General features: G+C 44.5%; 1 protein-coding gene across 3 annotated transcripts in view; it reads left to right on the top strand.

The window, feature by feature from the left end:
• Nucleotides 1-20,905, top strand: part of ANO2 (anoctamin 2) — a 2,341,832-nt gene that overhangs the window by 333,872 nt on the left and 1,987,055 nt on the right. The gene's annotated exons all lie outside the window — the stretch shown is intronic.

Raw genomic sequence — 20,905 nt, 5'->3', positions numbered from 1 at the left:
AACATTCTATCTTTCTCTCACCACGAGAGCTCCTCGCGGAATCTCGTGATGAGATAAGGACACGTGTATATTACACACATGTATTTTTATTAATATTTGTACATCTTGTCTATTGCCATTTACTAAGATGCTGTTGAGGAATTCCTCACCCTTTAAATAGAAAGCACAATACCACTCCCTTAATTAGGGCCATAGAAACACTAGTAATTTACACTGATCTGAAAATGGCTATGAATAAACAAAACAGTTGTAACACGTGATATAGTAAAACAGCATATGTTATATCACTAATGCATTGTCATATCATTGTTTCTTTATGTTCAAGAGTAGTAGGTGGCAGTTAAATGATTCAGCTTTCTCACCAAGCTGTAAGCGCTATTCTGTGTGCTTACCAAAGATTCACATTTACCATGCAGCAATATTGTGCATTACTGTGTATATTTGTATGTTATCCTCTTTCCACCATTTTTTAACCTGCCAATTGTATTTTTCGTTGTTTGTTTATGTTTGTTTATTGATTTGTAGGGCGCACCAAACCCGTAGATAACTGGGCGCAAAAAGAAAAAGAATACTTATAGCTTAGGTTACACAGTGTTAGTTGGACGTATGTCAGTTCTCGGAGCGAATCCGGCGCAGGGTGACTGAACACAGAAATTGTATAATTTTTGGGAAATAAGAAACAATAACAGATTAATTAGGTATAATGTTTTTTGTTTAGATAAAACTAAATTCATCACCAGGGAGTCTGCTAGTTGGAATATTGGTATGGCAATAAGCAAAGGGACAGCATGTGATACCCACCTAGAAACTGACACTGCATTTGGTGGCACGATACTTTTTCTGACCTGTGTAGCACATCTCCATGGATGAGGTTGGCAACAAAAGGTGATAACAGCATTTGAAAGCAAGCAATAGATCCAGGGTAGGGTTACACAGTCAGACGTTACCAGTAATGAAATGTCATCATGAGCCTAGAGTCTCGAATATGCAGCCAGCGAGCACGCTAAGCCGTGCACAAGATTAATTTTCACCATCTTTACTGGTGGGTCAAAGAGTTCACATAGTCTCAGTTTTGTACTCTCGGAATACTTGCCCGCTCAACACGTTGTCTAGGGATCTGGAAAAGGTGCTGGTGCGTTACTAACGATGGCTTGGCACAGAGCACCATTTCTTAGTCTGAGCTTAATGCCAAACGCAGCTGTCCACACTAAGCACTTATCACCTTGTCATGCACTTGCACAGTAGGATTGTCAAAAGGCCAATATAACCATTTTCTGTTGTTTTACTATGATTCCTATGTCTCCCCTCCCCCTTCTTGCCTTGTGGTGCATGGAAACACCTGTGTATAGGCACCATACAAATATCCAATAAATAAATAAAGTACCCCTAGACCTGAGTCTAACAGGGAAGAAATGAAGGGGCAGCACTTATTTGTTCAATGGAGGTCAACAACTTTTTTAAAGGTTAAAATATCTTTCAGAATTGATTTTGGCACACTAAGTGCCTCGCCTCTGCTTTTTCTATCCTCTTCTCCGAGCAGGCCTGGCAGCGAATGCCCGCTGCTTTGCCATGTTTTTTCAGATGCCATTCAGGGGTAGCGTTTGAAAGGGTGGGAAAACTGGAACACTTAAGGCATAGTCTTGGTGGTCTCTTTTTAAGCTCCACTTTTAAAGTCACATTTTATTGCTGTGTGCTTGTAGCACTATATTTTAAGGAAATGTAAAATCCAGAACTGTGTTTTCACATAGACTGAGAGTTGTTATAAATCTTCAAAGACTGTGTGCCAGAGAAACCTGCTTAGCATCCCAAAGCCGCCAGACAGAGCTGCAGCAAACCTCTTTTTAGTGCCAGACATTTATTTTGCTTAGAACGCAAATGTGTGTTAAGATTTCCACAGGTAATTCCACAGGAGATCCCCGAGTCGCTGCAATAATAAGAGACTGAGCCACGTTCTAAAGAGGACAAAGAAAGCCCTGTCCCGGGTCGATAGCTCAGGGGCAACGCCCTCGCCTTGGAAGCAATACAATGTGGAGCAACATAGGTTCGATCCCTGGCTCCGTGCTTAGTAAACCTCTGTTTATCAAGTGTGTTATAAATAACCAATTACAATTACAAAAGCTCACACAATTAATGGCATGGGCTAGTAGATCGTTTGCTAATATTTCAACTTAGAAGGGGAGAATGAGCGCACATGGTAAGCAATTGTTTGCAATTTGTTGTTTTTTAACGAGAGACAATACTTTTTCACTAATAATCATATGCGTAAAATGGCATATAAAGCATTCATACAGAACACAAGAGCTCAGAATATATTGGGATTAACTAACCTTTTCCTAGAAAAACGTACAACTAAAGATGTATAATTCATACCTTAGTGACTTTTTTCCTGTTTACAAAAGAAACAGAATAGTTGTGGCCGCAAAGGACATGTTTTCTTGCAGCTTTGTGAATTTCTACGTGAGAAAAGACAGTGAGAAAGGTGAGCGCAGGGAAGGGGAAATAGGAGATATGGTGGAGGAGAGAGAAGTTGGAAAAAAGAATAATAGAGAGTGAAACAGGAGAAGATTTGGAGATGTGAAGGAGAGAGAGAGTGATGAGGTCATGAAGCGAGGATAGAAACATAACAATTGTTTAGGGAAAGGACAGGCAGTCGAAACTAAATTCCCAAAAGAGTGAGGAAGAAGCAAACGCAAAAGAAAGAAAACAAAAATAAAGAGAAAGAAAGAAGCGAGGAAAGCCTGGAAGAAGGCAAACCTTTAGTCAGAAAAGAGTAACATGAGGAGTTGCAGGGGCGGGGAAGTAAGAAAATGAAAGCATATGCAAGAATATATGAAGGAGGAAAAGTGAATGTAGATGGAGCTACATAGATATGGAGAGAAATGAGAAGGGTTAGTATGTTAAATGGGCAGACCGAAAGTACATGAAGGGACAAATACGAGTAGAAGGTTTTGTAGATCACAAAAATGCACGTTCAGGAATTCATTTTGAAATGAGCACATCCTTGCCCACATCCCCTACTCTGATTAACTTCATCACCCAAGTACAAGGTAGAAATGCAAACTGCACTGGGAGTAGGTTTTGAGCCAGGTTTCACCCGAATGATTGGGCCAAATGCCACCTTGTTTGGAGTCCACTTCCCAAAGATGCCTATGGGGATACTGTGCCATATATTGTGGTGACTGCTTGTGATTTGCAGCCATCGATCATTGTGGAAAAACATTGCAGCCTAACTCTTTTCAGGGGATGGAACTGTGTGAGCCTGACACTAGCTCTGCTTCGGCATAGCCTAACTATAGAACCGTAGCTCACCACCGTCCTGATTCCCTATGCTATTGATGTTCTCCTAGTACTAAATGGATCATTAAAAACGGAGCCTATAGCAAAGTATCGGGATACCAATTAAATATAGTTGTCAACAAAGTGATGGCCATTTCGAAAATGCTGTGTAAAAGGACCAATGGGTGGCCTGGGTTTAAAATGCATTATTTCTTTACTGGGCATTCAGAAAATATTGCAAACCAACCTAGACGTCCCTCTGCGACGGATGAGTGTGGACTTTACTCAATAAAATTAGTCCCATATCCTCAATCTAGAGTTTTACATGTTGGAACAAGGTGTACCTCAATAAGATCGATGTGGTTCCCAAAGACATTATGGGCCTGATTCATGGAAGTGTTGTATAATGGCGCAATCCCATAGGAAAACGTTCTGTGAATAAGGGCCAATATCTTTAGGGGGCATTCTGCACAAAAGAACATGAGAAGGTACTGTTCACAATGTTGAAAGACACGGGAAACAGCCTTAGGGTCCAAGGAAAAAAGGCAACATTCTCTTGTAGTTTAATGAAAAGATCCAAAAAATAAGGAAGCATCCAACTTTCATAACCAAACCATGCATAGCAAAGCATTGACTCACCAGAGATATCACACACGTGGCTGGACATAGCTGATGGAACAGTAGATCCTATTAATGTGATCCATTTTCTGGTATTTTGTACACAGGTCACAGGATTCCAAAGATCGGAAATGTGTTAAAACATTTTGGCGTATGGCTGTAAAGGGACTGGCCATTGCAAGGTTTCCTGGGCTGATAGGACAGTTACAATACATCCATGTTCAAATTCAATAAAGGTAACATGAGATGGAAATATTAGATTAAAAGAGACAACACTCTTTGTGACCCAATTCTGGACAGATTGTTTATCACTTTACTTTCAAGACCTGAAGTTTAATCTCAAGGTAGACAATCAGAAAATAAATATCCACTCGTCTTATATGTATTGGTTGAAACACTAAGGGGCTTATTATGCATTGCATAGACTTTGCATTGAGAAGACTGCTGTTGCTACACCTTGCATTTCCGCAGCCCTCTCTATGCAATTTTGTCTGCTTTGTGTACTGGCTGTAAGAGAATCAAGGGACATGAAGTGGTCCTGTGCTTCCTTGCCTTTTTGCGGCCAGATTTGTCATGAATGACTATGGACTTCACTGGCATTTCTACCCCCCACATGGAAAATTAGATGCGGGTGGAAATGCAGGAGTATTTGCAGCAATGATTTGTTGCAAGAGGCAAAGCAGATTCGGATCTTTGTGTCCAAGTTTTGTGCTCTGAATGCATTCAAAATGGCAGGGTGCTTGTCTCCGACTGTCAATTATGTCCTATTTGATCCATTCATTTTTACACCAGCTCTAAAATGAACACTTACGTTTAAGTGTAACACCAGATGTGGGACAACCTCCCTAACGGAAGGAGGTAGTAATACTTCTCTTACACTATACATCACTAGCATACATGACTAATGACTTAGAGAGCCAGGAACCAAGCCAAGCATGGCAGAGGAATTTGGTATAGACATTAAATAAACAGACCTCAATGGAATTTTCCTCCAAGGTAGGTCCACCATTACTATAGATCCATCAGAGAATATTCCATTAAAGTTATTGGAACGGTAGCGTGTTCTTTTGTTGTTACTCATTACTTTGAAGTAATTTTCTATGAAGAAATTACTTCAAAAAGCGAATTGAAATAGATAGGGGGGTTAATGAGTTAAAAGGGGCCCAGAAGGTGTTGGAGTAGAGATAATAGCATAGAGAAGGAGAGATTTTGGGGGCCAGCTCAAAATAAAAAAAAAAAATGTCAATGAGTTTTTGGAAGTAATTTCTCTGTAGAAAATGAACGGGTGTCGGCAAAGGGACATGGAACCATTGGAACAGCGGTGAAAAATGTATATAGCCCAATTTTGAGCCTGTCACAGACAGTGAGAAACTTAACACACATCAAAGAGAGCTAGTATAAGGCAGCTCTGCCTGGAACAGACAGATGTTTTCAAGCTGATACTCGGTTGGAGAATATCTCTGGACACCACCCTTAATGTTTTGCATCCCATGGTACAGCTTCTCTGCCTTGCATTGGGACTAATTCTTGAAGTATGGACTTGTCAGAGTATGCTTATCTTTGAAGAGTGGACTTCAGAGTTAAATATTCTGAACTCCCATGAAAATGTGTTTTTCAAGATTAGAGGTACGCTTAATAAATTTAACAGAACATTTTTGTTGTATGATTTTACTACTCTGTCAAATCTTATGTAACACATCTTTCATCTGCATATGATTTTCATTTTGGTAAACTCAGTAAACTATGTTGCCCACTTCACTGTACATTACTGCAGTATTTGTATGGATATGATGTTTGTTTTGAAAATATGCAGGCTCGAACTGGCCATTAGTTCAATAAGGCACTGCCCCATGTGCCAACCTGACCAGCCAGTGCGGGCCAGTTTTGGGGGAAAGTCTAGGCTAGTTTCATGGCTTATTTCACTCCACAGCTGATATGTTTGACCAATGTTACTGCCCCCATTGCCTTGAATTGCACACATTTCTATACTATTTTTTAATAATTACCCCCAGGTACTGTACGGCTAATATATGATGAAAAATCATGATTTGTGATGTGGGATTGTGGGACACTTTTCCTTTGGTGCTGGGCAGATTTTGTGTGCCAGTTTGACCTGGAAACATACCTACCTATCCGCTACCTATCCCATTCTTCCACATGTCCTTTCCTGTAAAACCACTGATTCCATTCAATCTGCTCCATTCACACCCTCTACGCAATGTGTTTAGTATATCTTTTTAGATGAAAGGTACTGTCAAGATGATTTATTCCACAAATGTAATTTACTAAACTAGGTGTACTATTTATATTGCTTTTAAATTCTATAAAAAGTTGATTATATCAATTTAAAATATATTATTATGGCAGCAACACCCGATCCGGTGCGCCGGATTGGGTAGTAACAGCCGAGGCCCAAGTTATAGGCCCCAGTGCAGCAAGTGCCTCAATGATGGGCCCAGGCACCATTACCACCCAATCTGGCCCCTGCCAGATCAGTTGTTACGTTATTAGCACCCTGGGTTTCCAATCCGGAAACCTGGGGTGCTGATAGCAATCTATTTTCTTGGAATGAACAGGATGCCTTGCGGTGTCCTGTTCATTCAAAGAAAATACTGACTTAAGATGGCTGCCATGGAGATGGAAGGCGGGGCTCCAATTCCACGGCGGCTAAGGATGGAGTGGCAGAGGCAGTTGCACCGCCGCCAAAAGAATAAGTTCAATATGGTGAGGGGACAGAGGAAGCAGTGATGGAAGGGGAGGGTGGGGAAGATGGTGGGGTGGAAAAGAAGCTTGCACTGTTCTTGAAATACAGGCTGAGATCATAGCCATTTCGAGCTCCTCAGCTTGAGGTACAGATGTTGTCGTTGGCACAAAAAATCAGTGTACTGCATTTTGTACTTTTTGCATTCTTTGAAGTTTCCACTTTGACAGCCTAGCTAATATTTTGTTAACATCATCTGTTCATAGTTGATCTGGGCCCCTACCCAAATTGCCTGTTATTCTATTGGAATCCATATGAAAATAATGTTTCCATGTTGAGATTGTGACGGATCACAGGGTATTGTCACATCTTCCATGGGGGAGGCCTTTCCATGAGGCCAGGGAGGTGAGACTGCTAGCTGCTTGTCTCTCCAGTGGTTTGAACTCATGGGAGGGGAAACTCTCGTGGGATTGGTGACAATGGCCCTGGGAGAATGCAGTATTCAGACTGGGGGAAATTGAGGGAGCTGAAGGAGCTCATGAGAACCTCCTGAAAAACCCAAATGAGGTGAAAGGGATCCTGTGCAATATATATAAAAAAGTTTTTAAACATGATAAACCCAATAAGAACATCCCAAAAAGCCCAAGAGGATGAAAGGGATCCTGTGCAGTATAAAACGAACCTTGCCCAGTTTACAGCAGTCCGAAGTTTACAAGAAGATGAAAAAGGAGACATACAAATAGATACAAACTTTATAAACACACTAAGAACATCCCGAAGAGCACAAGGGGGTGAGCCAGAGAACCTGCAATATATTACGAACTGTGTAAAGCAGATAACCACGTCCCGAGGGGCACAAAAAAGTAGGAGAAGAGGCAATCAAGCAGATACGAACATTGAAGTGCGTCTAGGTGGGAAAGTACCTGTCACGGAAGTATACCAGGCCTGTCCAAGTGGACTCTTTCTACTTCCTCTTTGCTGTATGGGATACACAGAGCTCCAAGGAACCAATAGAACTCAGTTACACAGCAAACCTAGTTCTTTTGATTGACAATGTACATAGAGCTGAGCAGGCAGTGTGTTCCTCTGATCACAGGGTTACTAATCATATAAGGTAAAAGTGACCAGGATGTTTTCCTGTCATGGCAGCTTTGCAGTTTTTTGTGGTTGCATTGGCAGTATGTTGTGATGTTTTTTTATTCATCGTCAGCCTTTGTCACAGGTTTTTGGGGTTTCTTTACAAGGACAATGATCTGATACTACAGATGCATAGGAAGACCTATAAGAGAAAACAAAACGGAATATTAGAAATAGACTTGAGTAATCACAGCATGTTGTTCTCTAAACTTGAACCGCTGGCCAAAGCTCATCTGAAATTAATACATATTTGATATGTACACCATCCACTTAAGCAGCAACATCTCCACCTTGGGGCTACCTGCCAACTGTGCCCTAAAGGCATCTAGAGTTTCTTCATGTTCACCCCCACAACTGTATTCAAGTGAGAAATTGATTGAATGCATTTTGTCATAACAGACTACAATACAACCCCAACAAACTACAAAGCCCGAGTGTTCTGTGTTACTGCTGACAAAACCACACTGCTGTCACCTCAACCAGAATCACTGGTGTCCACTTAAATCAGGGTTTTGCAACTTATGGTCCTCCAGATGTTTAAGAATAGAATTCCCAGCAGCCCTAGCCACCAAAATCAATGGTGAGGGATCATGGAATTTGCCGTTCAGAAAATCTACAGGTTAAAAAACCATGAGTTAAATAGCCACATGAACCTGTCTATTGTCATCACATGTAATGTCACCAATGCCACTTACATTTTCCCAATACCACAAGAACAATCCCACCTGTGTTCCATGATGGCCAGATCTTAATCAATACTGTATTCTAGATCACACTTGAGAGTTTCGATACCAAACTCATCATTCTCTGTCTCTCTCTCTCTCTACCCCTTCCTAGAAATAGTTTATAATGTGTTATCACATCTCTGTGCAAAATCTCAGCCCACTTCCACCTCTTCCTTAAGATCGCAGGCAGGCTGGCATACAGCCATCCTTATTTCCAATGGGGTGGAGTAGTAAATCAGGGTACAAGCATCTTGATTTACTTCTTCACCCCCGTTTTGAGCATTGCCAAGATGGAAGAGGAGCGCAGAGTGCAATAAGATCTATGCTGGGCATCCCTCCTTGGTCTTGTCATTGTGTTCCATTTTACGCCTGCATGACATTTTCATACTTGTGCAAAATTAATGGTTTCTTATGGGATCCAGTTTGGTTTTGCACCTGGTCAAGATCTGGTAGGTTCACGAGGAATCCATTACTAACTTCTACCGGCAACGCACAGTTGCATTCCGCGCTTATATTTCCAAGAGACGGAGGAGAAAATGTAAGGCGTAAAAGCAAGTTTGCCTCGCCTTTACCCTTTCTTCGTCCACTCCTCGTCGTTGAAACTTCCATTTGCAAGTTGGGGACCCCACAGCACGTAAGTGCTAACGTTGGGTGGTACCCTGCAATCAATTTACGAATTAACTTAAATGAGGCTCAGTGTTTTAGTCCCTCTCATTTCAAAATCAGTACATGTCCTGCATGGACCAACTCCACCTCACTGAAATGATCTCCTTATTGCTTGGTCAAAGATTCAAATCCCAGAAGAGCATCATGGAGTTTGGAAATTATAGCACCTATCATCTGAGCAGCTAGCTACTTTTCAATATTTGGTGTGCCATAAATAACAAAATAATAATAATAACAACAATAATTATTATTATTCGTATTATTGTTATTATATGGGTTCTCATGTAGTAATATCTGTAACTGAACTTAGTATTTTAGATAAAAATATTGCACCTGATTTACAAAAGCATTTTTCAATGGAAAATCCCCATTGAAAACCACTTTGTAAATCAGGTAGAGCAATGGTGGTTTCATGATGACGTAATGTACTCTAACCATGAAACCGTACTTTTGTATACCTGAACTATGTTATCATCACATGTATGTAACTTCTTTGTAACTAAGACTGCCACAAGTAACAGTGCCACGATGGCTTTGGGCAGTATGTGCGCTATACAAATACAAAAATAAATAAATAAAAATGAGTACAGTATGCAAAAGTAATCTTCCTTTTTAATTTGTGTATTATTTTGAACTAGGGAGATCATTAATGTCCATTGGTCGAACGGTAGCCAGGTACGAGGACTCATGGGTTTGAACTCAAGTCTTCTGTGGATACGCTCTATTGTCTTGGGATATCAGTCACACTCTACCTGTAACTAGGTAATGCTAATTAGACTAGTGTTGTTTCTTCTTCTTTTCAGCGAACATGCATCAAAACTTTCTGAAGGTGCTGATACTCACAGCTTACATTTCATCTGCGGGTTTGGCTGCATCGACGTTCCTTTAAACTGTATGCTTACAATAAAAACAGGTGTGCTTTGGTGTTCAATTATATTTTAGATAAGCGCATTTACATTGGGACTAGAACACCAAGAATAACATCCTGAAATGAGATAATTTATCTGCTTTGTGCCTGGCACTCGCTGCATGGTATCACCATCACATTTCTACATCTTGACGACGAGAATGTTCGACAGTTTGACGGTTCGGTTCAAGGATGAGGCTTAGAGACGTAACTATAGTTACTGTGGAGGGATGTTTTCTCCTTAATACTGCGGTGCGATGGGAAGTGCTTAGTCACAGAAAGTAAATACGATTGCTTCAGTTGATGACTGCAGAGATCCCTCCCTGCTGAATACTCCTTCTGGGGTTTAGCCTTGTAGTACTTGAATGTTTATGATCCATGCTAAATCTTCAGAGGAAAGGACTACAGAGTGCATTAGAATGTGAACTTGTTTTCATGCTACCATCAATTAGATATTGCTTTTCAAACAAAACATGTCTATGACGCAAGTTGAACAGATAAACACTGTCTCCATCACCATATTTTTATATATGAGGAACAAGTGCCACGAGAAACTCGGCTTGAAAAGGGGAACTATGAGATCAGTGGGTCAGAAAGTGGCAATAGGGATCTGAGGATGCTCGTCAAATTAGTGTTTAAAACGTCTATGAATTTCAATAAACAACATCTTTTTTTTATTATAGTAGTATTTTGGCTAATGAAACATTTAACACTCAAACAAAATAAAAGCAATATAAAAATCATCAACTCCCCTTCATCCGGAACATGTCAACTTCTGACAAATGATTGACAAACTGAATTTGACTAACGGCCATATTTTCAGGTTTTGGTTAGAAATTCACTTTGCTAGCAAAATGTGAATAACCAGCATTATGCCGGCAATTTTCTCCATATTAAAAGTGTTACTTTTCATTAAATGAATCAATCTGTTTGAAAACTTAGCAAATGATGTTTAATATGCTAACTTGAGTCCTGTGGAAATTAACCCCTAGTTGACTTAGTGGTGAATTAGCAATTTCTTTCTGATTTTAAAAAAATAATTTGTGAAACGAAGAAATATTCATCCAGTCCTACAGTACTGCTGACAAAGACATCTAAACATAATAAATCAAGGTACAACCTCTACTTTTATAAAAACATTCCTTTACTCACATTCCAGGAACGTGCGGGTAGGGGGAGGGGGCAGTGCAATACATAGGATCAACAGTAGAAATTAAATAGAATTTAAAAAAAAACAGTAGGTAAAAGTGCGGCCAGCTATTGGCAGCTGCAGAGGTAAGTGCAGGCATCACGTATGAAGAGCTGGTGGTGTCTGTATGGATACAGAAACAGCCCCCAAGTGCAGGGGTTGCCGGGGAGACAGTGTAGGTGTGCAGCTGGCAGGGTAGGGGACATGGGTCCGAGATCAGACGGTAGCCAGGTGACCAGTGCAGTTTCAGTCAGGAGTTCAGCATGGAGAGGAGTAGAGAAAGCAGAAGCAAAGAGAAAGTTCTTGAGGTGATTCTGGAACCGAGATGGTTCTCCTCAAGTTTCAGGGAGGCAGGGAGGCTATTCCAGAGGGAGGCCCCAGCCAAAGAAAAAGATCTACTACCAACTCATTGCTGGAGAAGCGACAGACCCAGAGGGAATTGGAGGCAGATGAGTGCAGAGCTCGAGAAGGAAGATATTTAGGAAGAGAGAGTGGGAGGTATTGAGGCCCCAGGCCTCAGAAGTCCTTGTGGACAATGCAGAGGGTTTTGAACCTACTCCTCGCAGCCACTGGGAGCTAGTGCAGAGATTTCAGTCCTGGAGAGATGCGTTCCATAGGCTTGAGGCCAAGGACAAGTCTCGCAGTCATTCTGGATGAGTTGCAGAGGGCGGGGAGTAGAAGCAGGCAGATTTAGAAAGAGGCTTTTGGAGTAGTCCAGCCTAGAAAAAAACAGAGCTATGGAGACAGTGAGCTTCTGGGGGAAGGAGAGGAAAGGAAGAATACCTCTGAGGAGGTGCAGCTGGTATTGTGCCTCCATAAAGACATCAGAGATGTGTTGAGAGAAAGAGAGAGTGGAGTTGAAGATGACCCAGAGGTTTTTATCTTCACAGGTGGGAGAAGAAAGAGGGCCAAGAGAGGCTGACCAGAGAGCGACAGGAAAGAATTGAGCAGATGTGCCCATGAGGAGAATCTCAGTCTTACTGGCATTAAGGCAGAGATCATTGGCGGCACAAGTAGAGATAGAGATAGAGGATAGGAAGGACCCAAGTTGGACCTGAGAGGGTCGATCGTAGAGGAAAGAGGTAAGACAAGCCAGGACCTGATCAGTGATACCCAGGTTATCATGGATACAGCTGAGCAGGATGGCATGGTTGACCGTGTCAAAGGCAGAAGAGAGATCAAGTAAGATGAGGACACAGGGAGTATTGAAGTCAACGTTGGAGAGCAGGGATTCATGGATGTTCAGGAGAGCAGTTTCCAAGCTTCTGGCAGCTCTGAATCTAGACTGATGGTCATGGAGACAACCAGCCAATTCAGTGTGAAGATTACGCTGGGAGATGGCCAGCTTTTCCAGGAGTTTGCCCAGGAAAGGAGTGATGGAGATTGGGCAGTAGTTAGCAGGGCAGGAGGGGTCGGCTGAGGGTTTCTTAAGAAGAGGGTGCACAAGGGAGTGCTTCAGGGGGGAACAAGTGGTTGCAGAAGTCAGCCAAAGCAGGAGCCAGGGTGTCAATGTGGTCCTTGTTGGTTTTAGAGGAACAGGGGAGAACCTGTTTCGATAAGACTTTTATAGATCAGACTTGTCTAGAAACCTAGTCTGGGGAGAACAGGGGAAAGGCAGAGAAGGGGGGAGGACAGGTGGCCACAGAACCAGAGGAAGAGAGGGGAGTAGAGGTAGGAGGAGGAGAGCAAGAGAGAGAGGGCATGATATCCTGAGTTTTAGAGATGAAATGAGAAGCCAGGGCCGTGCAGAGGGCCTGGGAGGGGACAGGCAAGGTAGAGACTGCTGCAGGATTGGCCAGCTCCTTGCAGATTTAAAGAGTTTGGCCGAGTTGTTGGATGCTGCAGAGATGTAGGCTTGTAAGAGGGCTAATTTCTTGGTGCAGACAGAGAGCCAGTATTGCCTTTGTAGCAGGCGGCAGGCCAGTTTGTCAGAGGATGTACATGAATCACACCATTTCCTCTCAGCCAACATGCACTTGAATTTAAGGGTGATGAGGTATACGTTGTACCAGGAATTGCACTGGGCTTTGGGCTTCAAGTGGATCCTCATGACAGGGGAAAGAACATCAAGAGTATCAGGTACTGCAGAGTGGAGCATGAAAAGGGCTGTGTCAGGGTGTGAGTCAGTGGAAGGGGCATGGGGGTGAGAAAGTGGCGGCACAAGCCTCTACTGACGCAGGCTTCACAGGTCGGATAACCAAGAAGGTAGGTGGCAGTGCTGGTGTTGACTTGGTCTCAGGGGTGGAGAGAGTTAGCTGGGAGGAAAGGAGAAAGTGATCACTCCAGGAGAGAGGAGTGGTGAGGGGGATAGAAAGGGGAAGGTCTTTAGTGATCAGAACATCCAGAGTGTGCCCTGCAGATTGATTTGGGACAGAGGGTAGGATAGAGAGAGGGTGAGAGACAGTTGCAGAGGTCACGAACGAGTCCAGAGGAAGGTCATGAAGCATCCAAGTGGATCTTAAAGTCTCCAAGAAGGAAGAGTTGAGTGGTCGGTCGAGACCAGGAGGGAAGAGGAGAGGTCCGCCCACTCAGAGAGGAAGGAGGAGATCTGACCAGGTGGCCGATAGATGGTAACCACAGTAAGGGAATGGCTAGGAGAGAGAGAGAGAGGGCCTGTAGACCAGGCATTTTGAAAGTGGAGTAGGCCTGCATAGGAATAGCAGAGACATGAATCCACTCAGTGAAGATCAGGGCTACACTCCCTACAGAACAATTGTATCTGGGTGTGGAGAGGATCTTGTAGCCATCTGGGGGGAGATGGTCAAAGCTTGTGACAGAGCTGGCTGTGAACCATGTTTCAGTGAGACTCAGGACATCGAGGTCAAGTTCTTCGAGGAGGCGGCAGATGTCAGAGGAGTGTTTGACAGCTGAGCAAGAGTTTAGAGTGGCAATATGGAGAAGTTTTCCATTCTTGAAAGACTTCCGGGGAGGGGTAGAAATCAGAGGTACACCCTGCAGAGGTGTAGAGTAAGCCCAAGGGGGGCAGAAGAGGGAGGAGGAGAAGGCAGGGTAGCCAAGGAAGAGACAGCAGCAGGAGGCAAGGAAGCTGTGGAGGGAAGAGAGGGGACAGCAGGAGATGATTGGAAATTGATGAAGCAGAGGAAGCTTCTATCAAAGAGGAGATGGTTGGCCTGAGGGCCTTGGACCAAGACGGTACCATCCAGGTAAACATTAATGATGATCTTGGAGGAGTGGAAGGAGGACAGGAGAGCCTCCCACTGGATGCCACCATTAATGGGAGAAGAAGAGAAAGGAGAAAGCACAGAGACCATATGGAGAGTCCGTAGGTCTGGCAAGGGAATGACAAAGAGGATGTTGGTGAGGGTTTGCCTGGAGGAAGCACTGGTATAGGATGTCCTTTTTACAATTCTTCCTACCAGATTTAGTGAGGAGAGCAGGATAGTTGCTAGAGAAGCAGTAAGAAATGATAGGGGAGACCGAGAGCACCATAGAGTAGTTAGTGAGAGGAGAGAAGGTGTGAAAGTAATGTCCATTTAATGGAATCAGTAGTAGGCTTGTCTGGTTATGGGCATTTGGAATTCAAGGGCATGACTAGTGTTTTACTCCCTATGTTTACAATGACATCTTCATCAAAGAGTGGTCCCAAGTTCAAAGCTATGTTTGGCATGATGAAGGTGAATGAGAGGAGGTAGGTCATAAAACTCCCTGCAATTGACCTGCGAATATCACCCCATAAATATGGTGACCCAAATATTGTGCATTATGTGCGTTCAATGCCAAGTGCTCTCTTACTCTGAGGTCCACCTGCTCTAGAAATAGAAATGATTATTTTTCTATGCCTAGCATGGGTGGTTGCTACTCTGAACATAGATGAACATTGTGGGGCAGACTCTCAAAAAAGTTTATTGGCAAAAATGATGATGTACTAGATCATCTCCTCACTTGCTCCAAATAATAGGCACACTTCATTCCACGTTCAGGTGCCCCCTTTTCACCACTTTGTTTCATTTGCACAAATAATTAAGTATTTACATTTAAAGTGCATCCAAATGGGGTGCTCTCTTATATGTGCAGGAAGTAGTCACATTTCCATGTGCCTGTTTGGAACAGGTGAAGTGGGATGCACACATCTTTTTTCTTTAACTGCGACTGCCACAGTTGAAACTGAGGCTGTCCTACGTGCATTTCCATTCCCTAAACAGGGATGGCAATGGTTTTTATTTGTAGGGTTTCATATTTCTGTGAAATGCGCTGCCAGCAACCACATGGTTGATAGGAGCCAGCCATACATTAATGATGGGTGCACGCACTCAACAGAAATGTATGTAAGCAGGGACATCATTTTACCAAAATGCCACGGGTAGGGGAAGTGACATCACATGACCCTGACATCTGATAACATCACAGGAAGTGATGTCATTTGACCCCATCCTGAAGTGACATCATGGAAAGCAATGGAACACAACTGTTTACCCCTTGACAAAACAGGAAGTGGCATTGGCATCACATAGTATTGTTTCTAAGTACACTCTGAAAAATGTGGTTACAATATCACTGTAATGTGATAAACATTTCATACAAGAAAGGATCACTATATGTATCGGCAGAATAAAACATGCTATAATTGCAACTTTCGAAAAGCAGAATACATAGTCTGAAAATGGATGCTTATTCTACTCTAAATGTTTTTTGGTGGATTTTGTCTGCTTTGTGAATTTGAAGTGTTTAAGAGCAGATTAAATCAGTGACTCGCACCCTGAAGTGTGCCCGAAATAAATCTGTAGTGAGTCTAGCAATTATTGTATAGAATTTCCAAAAGACAATTTATTTGTTATTCATATTCTTTCTTATTTAGGGTCACTGCTCATTGTTGCACTTGTTTAAACCCCTGTTTTTTTTAAGAAGCCTGAACAAGAAAGCCAGCCACTCTAGAAACAAAGAGGCACATGGCATTGGCCACAGCCCAGGAGCTTACATTTGTTGAAAAAATATGTATTTTTCTTTCTTTTTTTTATTTTTTTTTAGGGGCAGCATGTGAGACCCCAGGGGTAGCAAGGGAGAACTCAGTGCGACCCCTGGCAGCCCCTAAATGACGTCCCTGTATGCAAGGGGGCTGAACAGACTATCTTTGTGCTGTTATCCAGCCCCACCTGAAATGTGGAAGTCACCTTTGAGAATAAGGTGAACTGGGCATTTCTGCAATGAGCACAAATAAAATGTGCTTCCTCTGCGATGTTTTATTTGCGCTTATTTTTGAGAATCTGCTCCAGTGTCTTTTATGTCCTCAAGCAAGCTCACCCATATTGGAATTAGAAAAGCATTTTCCACACAGGTGGCTTTCCTTGTTCCGGATAGAAATAGAACACATTGAGTCAGATTCTCAAATCGTTATTGGGCGCAAAAGATGAGAATTGCTAGCACATTTCCAGGCCGATTCATGGAATTATTGTGCGCCACGCAAGTGTGCAAAAGCATGCGAATCGCAGTGCCAGCGCGAAAATCACAGCGCAAGCGTGCGAAAGCCACGCACATCGATTCATGGAAGTCCGTGAGCGTGTAAATCCTGGGATGTGCGCTAAAATCCTGCGTGGCGCACGCGGGCGCACACGTCATCAAACGGCGTGCACTACGCACACAGCGAAAGTGCACATAGCGCGGCGCACACAACAAAAATAGGCATAACACGGGCCGTAACACATGGAATGGGGAACAACGCATGAAAATGTGGGCATTACGGGGAAGTACAGGAGGCAAATGCGGGGAACGCCCACACGCACGCCTACAACACGTATTCATGGAATCGAACAGGGGAAACGCGTGCGCCAAAAAAGACACGCTAATCCAGAAACACATACGCCAGCAGGAAGCAGGCGTATGTGGCCCCGAGCAGCATAAAAGTGCGCATAAACAATAAACAAGCTCAGACGCTACGATGAATATACCATTCCTCGCAGCAGTGGTCGTGGGACACCGCAGGAGGAGGAGGATAGCCAGGCCCAGAATTTTTACACCCAGGACCAGCCTTTTTGGGATGCCTGATGACCAGGTGTATGGGAGGTACAGGTTCCCATCACACATAATACTCGACCTGGTGAGTGAGTGGGAGGATGACATCACATCATCCACCCTGTGCTCCCAAGCACTGAGCCCCTTGGAAAAGGGGCTCAATGTACTGCACTTCTTGGCCACTGGTTCATTTCAGCGGACAAGTGCCATAGTGGGGGGGGGGTGTCACAGGCCACGCAGTCACGCTGCCTACACCAGGTGTTGGCCATCATGACTGCACGCTCTTCAGTCCGCAGGCACATATACATGCCCCAGGCTGCCGTCCAGGACTTTTACGGGGTGGCACACTTCTCCAAAGTGCTAGGTGCCATTGATTGCACCCATGTGGCTATACGTCCTCCCAGGGCAACTGAGCACATCTATAGAAATCGCAAGCACTGGCATTCCATCAACGTGCATGTAGTATGTGATGCCAAGGGAATCATCACCTCAGTATATGCCAACTATCAAGGGTCCACCCATGACAGTTTCATTTTCAGAATGTCACCCCTAAACCGGGGCCTAGAAGCTGGGCGGCATGGCGATACATGGCTGCTTGGTGAGTATAAATGCCTCTGCACATGCATGCATGTCAGATACTGAGTAATGTTACAACCCCAATAATGATACCCATCATCACCTCCCCAGGAGACAGTGCCTACCCTCTGAGCACCCACATGATGATGCCAATTCGGAACCCCACCACACCACCCGAGGTAAGATACAACACAGCCCATATTGCAACCCGGGGCATCCCGGGGCATTGAGTGCTGAAGTCACGCTTTCGCTCCCTTGACTGCTCTGGTGGGCAGCTGCTATACGCGCCCCCAGTTGTGTGCAGGATCATAGTGGCAGCATGTGTCCTGCACAACGTTGCAACACGCTGGGGCCTGCGGGTGAACATGGTGGTGCCCCCACATCCCCAACCACATGCATGGCCACTGCGCATGGGAGGGGAAAGGGCACGTGGTGAGGCAGCCAGTACGCGGCTGGTGGCTAATTACTTCACCTAAAATCACACCCCTGTGGAGTGCACACAGCCCTGACACATACCAGCTGTCAATCAATGATGATGACATAAGGGACTGTCAACTGTCACTACCATACCAGCCTGAGATTGGTCACCTGGAAGTGTTACCTTGTGTGCATCCCTACCTACTGAAAGACAACCAATGCTGTGTCACAAAAAGGCACACATTTATGCTGCATGAATGACTACCCCCTTGCAAAACACAACATGAAAATAGTGCCATGTCACCCAACCCCTCCCCATCTCAGCTACCCAACACACCATGGCATGTCATGCAATGTGAAACCAAACAAATGAATGCACAACACATGACACAAGTATCACAAAGTGTACTGTACCAAATGGAAACAGGCCACAGAAAATATGCTCCCAGTAATCAATAACAAACAGCACACATGAACAAATACTTACCAGCAACACAATACAGCAACACAGGATGAAACAGGGCCAAAATATGACAGTACAAAATCAAAGTAGTGCAAGTCTTACAACCTGAATAAGCCAGCACATCGACCCCTTCCAACTGCAGAGGGTTGCTGTCAGGCAAATGTGTCAGCGTACTGCATACAACATGAACTGCATCTGCAAAGGAGACGGCCTTGTGAAGACATGAAGAAGGTACCTGTGAATAAGGAGGAAGACATGAATGCACAAGCACATATCAATACATCATGCAGTGTTCAATACAACAATCCCCACTAGGGATGTTCACACAGTTTTGACTACAGACTGCCCACACATCTTATGGGAGCCCAATGTCACTGTGTAAGTCACTGTCACTTGGTCACACCCTTTGCAAGCTCATGGAAAGGGGAAGCAGGAGGGGTGTGTGTGTCAGGAACCCAAGCATCTAACCCAAACACAGGGCAAGCCTGCATGTGCCCAGCTGGAATACACAGTGGATGCCCATGGGAGCCACACAAGGCAACACACTGTAAAAAAAAAATAAAAATCAAAAATGGCCATGTGTGGGCCAGAGGGGAGGGGCACCCAGGAGGTTCAAGGACAGGGTACACATCAACACCCACCTGCGTGGATGTTGCGAAAAGAAATACCTCCATGGGCTCATGGCCTGTATGGCTACGCCAATGTGGGAGAACTGCTGTCGCTCTCTTCACCCTCTGCTGCTACATCAGGAGGTGGCGGTGCTATGAGAGGCAGCCCACGCAAAGCCCTGGTATGGTCCTCCATGGCAGCAAGCATGCAGGTGTGGAAGGTCTCGTTCTGGAGGATGGTAGTATGGAGATCCCCATGCAGCACCTCATGGGTTGCCTGCATTTCTGCATGCATGGCCTCGCATGATGCCCGGATCTCCTCTCGAGTTGCCTGCAGCTCAGCAGAGAGCGAACGTGTGAGCTGCTCCAGCTGCTGTTCTGCCCTAAAATTTCAGGAAGCCTCAAGTTCTACCAGATTCGCCCTGAGGAAATGGAGTTCTAACCTCAGGGCTTCCCTATGGCCCTGGGACTCTACAGATATGGCTTCACGCAGAGTCTCCAGTGCCACCTGTCGGTCCCTGTTGGACGCCAAAATGTCCTCCCTGTGTGATTGGCAAATGGACTCTGTTGCCTGCTGTTGGAGCTCCATCTGCCTTTCAGGGGGAAGAATGGAAGTGGCCACCCTCTCCATTGCCTGAGCCATCATTTCAACAAATGCTCCTTGTTGTGCTGCTATACCGTACATGGAGTGTTTTACATACATTATTGCCTGGTGGCGCACGGCCACCGCGTCGGCGGGCACCACAGCTGTTTGGGGCAAGGCGTTCTGCACCTTGCTGTGCTGGCACTGCCTGATGCTGAAGGACTGCATTCCCCCTCTGATCTGCTGGCCCAGGAACAGGATCAGATGGTGTGGAGTGTGACCCTGCATCCGTAACCGCCAAAGGCAGAGTTACCAACACTGACATCCCCATAGAGGGGTATACCCCTGGTGCAGGTGGGTTGCACAGAACAGCATCCCTGCCAGAAACACTCACCTGTGACAGCACATACATCCCATCATCTGATTCAGCACCTGAATCATAGAGGTCTGGTGAGGTGCACCCAGAGACACCCCTGGACAGTATGGTCTGCAGGAGGATTGGGTTTTCACCCACCACCACACCACGTCCCCCACTGGTGCCCGGTCGTGCCTGAGATTCCTCCTGGGTCTGCACCATCTCCTCCACCTCTACAGCATCAAGTGTGTCATCACCTGCAAAAACATGAAATACAACAAATGGAAACAGGCATGAGCACCATAGCACACACATAGGCCTGACAAGCCAGAGATCCAGTACATGAACAACACATGTCCCACATGGCCATAACCATGGCATGCATGCACTGTCAATGATTTGGAAGGGGAGACAAAAAGCAGACACTGAGGACTCCAAGATGGAAAATGAACACATGTGCTGCATGCTGGATAGCACTGTCATCACATATTAGCCTGTGAGGGATACTGTCATACCCAAACCCAAGGCTGGTGAATGGTTTGGAGGAAGCACATGGGTGACCCATACCACTCAGGAGTACACATCCTCACCTGGCACTCAATCATTACACATCACATACACATGGATTACACACACTTGCATGGCCACTCACCGGACAATGCATCATAATCGGCTAGGTCTCCCACGCCTTGGATCTGTTCCTCTGTGACAAAGGTT

This window comes from Ambystoma mexicanum, chromosome 12, assembly GCF_040938575.1.
Source record: "Ambystoma mexicanum isolate Mex_15411 chromosome 12, UKY_AmexF1_1, whole genome shotgun sequence".
Lineage (NCBI taxonomy): Eukaryota > Metazoa > Chordata > Amphibia > Caudata > Ambystomatidae > Ambystoma > Ambystoma mexicanum.
Note: the sequence above shows the minus strand (reverse complement) of the source record. Positions and strands in the feature narration are given on the sequence as shown.